Below are 3,024 nucleotides of genomic sequence, written 5' to 3'. Positions count from 1 at the left end.
TTAGAATATATCATGGTTAATCTGGACAGTTGAGCTCAGTAGGATGCTGCCTAGAAAGCACTGCAATCTTCAGCCTTAAGGTGGGTAAAGTTGTGTCTTTTGGCGTAACGTAGAGTACTAAATGAGAGTGAGCCTTTCAATGGAACCTCCTGCTACAGGTGCTTCCACACTTGGTGTTGCTTTTGGTTGCATTCATTGTTGTTGACCAATCTGTAAAGCAAGCTTGGGGGAAAGCCCTCATCTGTGCAGCTGTAAGCCCTTTCCTTGCAAAGATATTAATTTCAACTCTGCTTTTCAGCATCCCTGGCCTAGCAAAGATCTATGACCTGATGGCTCCACCTTTTTCCATTTCTCATTTGTCTTTGTAGATATGTGGTGAAAGGCACATGTAACACAGTAAAAGTTATAATATAGTATTTACACATCACAGCACACACATGAATGTGAACAAAAGAAGTAATTTCTCCATTTCTATTTTAATAATTTCAGAAAGTTAAGAAAATAATGTATGTTCATGGGTTGGAATACCAAAGGGTAAGTGTGGGATGCATGTTTCTGTGTTGCACCTGCACACTTGGATATCAATACAAGAAAGAAAAATGTATGAAGGACAAATTTCCATGTTTAGTTTTATGTCCACATTTTGATGCAGATAGGGAAGGCTTAATACAGTAATGAGTGCTAGTGAATAATGTAGTAGTTGGTAGTTGGGCAAGTAATGTAGTAGCTAGTGTAGTTGGGCAATTCTACAAGGCCTAAGCATACAATGTACTTTGTTGAGAGAATAATACTTATTTTTCCATATGTTCCTCATCCTCTCAAGATTTGCCAAAGTACCAAATAATTTTAAGCTGAGTTTTCTCTATATATCAACAAAAAGTAAATCAAATCAATACATGCTTGTGTTGAAATATTTTTTTAAAAAAACATAATTTACATAAATAAAGAAGGTTTGTTTCCCGGAAAATATCTGATAGAAATCAAAAATCTTTGTAGAGCAACAAGATGAATAAGCTGGATTCTATTGTATTATTTATTATTCCTTTTTATCTAGTATTCCAGATTATCTATTATTAAATATGGAGTCTATATTCAACTTAAATAGCATTACAGTGGTAGTGTTTCTCACTTATAAGCATCCATCTCAACTGAAGGCAACTGTAATGTACTAATGCAATGTGAGCATGAATTGATGTTTAAAGATACATACAAGTATGAACATTTAGAACTGCCTAAGTGTTTCTATTGCTTTGCTAAAACATCATGACCAAAAAGGAAGTTGGGAAGAAAAGAGGTTTATTTGGCTTATACTTCCAGATCATAGTCCATCATTAAAGGAAGTCAGGACAAGAACTCAGGTGGGTTGCTGCTTACCAGCTTTCTTCCCAAATCTTGATTACCCTGCTTTCTTACAGAAACAAGGATGACTCACCATGACTGGGCCCTCCCATTTCCCTTTAATTGAGAAATACCTTTCAGTTGGATCTCATGAAGGCATTTTCTCAAGTGAAGCTCCTCTGTCTCTAAAGACTCTAACTTGTGTCAAGTTTACACATAAAACAGGCCAGTCCAAACATACTCTTCCAGTTAACATGGACTTACATTGTTAAGAGTTAGCTCTCCACATCTAAATGTGTTAGATAATAGAACACAGTTATACTTGAAGGGATAGGAAGTTCCAATGTGAGCCAGGCGGTGGTGGCACACACATGTAATCTCAGCAGCTCTGGGAGGCAGAAGCAGGCAGATTTCTGAGTTTGAGGCCAGCCTAGTCTACAGAGTGAGTTGCATGACAGCCAGGGTTATACAGAGAAACCCTGTCTCCAAAAATAAATAAATAAATAAATAAATAAATAAATAAATAAATAAATAAATAAAAAACCAAAACAACAAAAAAACAAAACAAAAAAAGGAAGTTCCAATGTGTACATATTGACTAATGGCCAAGGAAGTAAATTTGTAATACTAAAAATTGTAATAGTTCAATTGCTTTAATGATGTTAATTTGCATGGCATATACAAGAGTAAAAAAGAAAAATTAGGAGTATTTTAATCTGTTCTGATCCACACATTGCTAAGCCTTTACATTTTCAGACTGAAAATTTACTGAGTCTGAATTTAATTGCCTAGATTTATTTTCCTAAACAAAATAAACTTATTGGTTCATGTCATTTGTTTTTGCAAAAATTAACTTGCTACCAAATGCTGATTTCTTCCCAACTCTCTGTAGGTGGCAAAGACTGAGAACAAAAGAAAAATATAAAAGAAGTTTTCTCATATATTCCTGAAATTACAAAGGCCTAGGAAGGAAGAGATCGATATTAATGTGATGTCTAGCCAAAGGCTTTAAATCTTCCTTGAATCTCAGGATACCCTGAACCAAATAGACAGAGAAGAACTTTTGTATAGAGATTAACATTCTATATGTCTTTGGACTATAAGCACACACTTTTTTAAAATAATAGTTTGAAGAAACTATAAAGTAGGTGTGTCTGAAAATACCAGTGTTCTCCTAAGGTAGCAAGACTGTGACCTTTTGAAAAAAATGTATATATATCTTCTATTTAACAAATAATTGTAGCAGAGTCTATCAATACATAAATGGTTTGTTGCGTAGCTAAGTGGTTGAGTTGTAGGAAAGAAGGGAAGAAATGTGGCTGTCATTAAATATTTATTTAAAAAATTTATTGAAATTATTCTTTTCAGTTCTGAGATTTAAATGGAGGAGTTTAGGCATGTCAGTCAGATACTGGACCATAGAGTTTCGTGCAAATGTAACTTCTCTTCTTAGTATTTTCTCTGCTAAGTTTAAGTAGTCACCGTCCCACCAAGAAATGGAAACACATGTAAAATGATGTATAGTGTAGCAAATATAAGGAGATAGCCCAGAAATAACATGCTTATATAATTTAATATTATCTTTATATCAGAAATTAAACCCAAGAATTTGACTAACACTGAAAAATTATAATAGACATAACCTCTAAAATTATATATAAAAGTATCTGCTATAAATTACATTCT

This window comes from Apodemus sylvaticus, chromosome 2, assembly GCF_947179515.1.
Source record: "Apodemus sylvaticus chromosome 2, mApoSyl1.1, whole genome shotgun sequence".
Lineage (NCBI taxonomy): Eukaryota > Metazoa > Chordata > Mammalia > Rodentia > Muridae > Apodemus > Apodemus sylvaticus.
The sequence above is the reverse complement of the archived record's forward strand: the minus strand, read 5'-3'. Positions refer to the sequence as shown.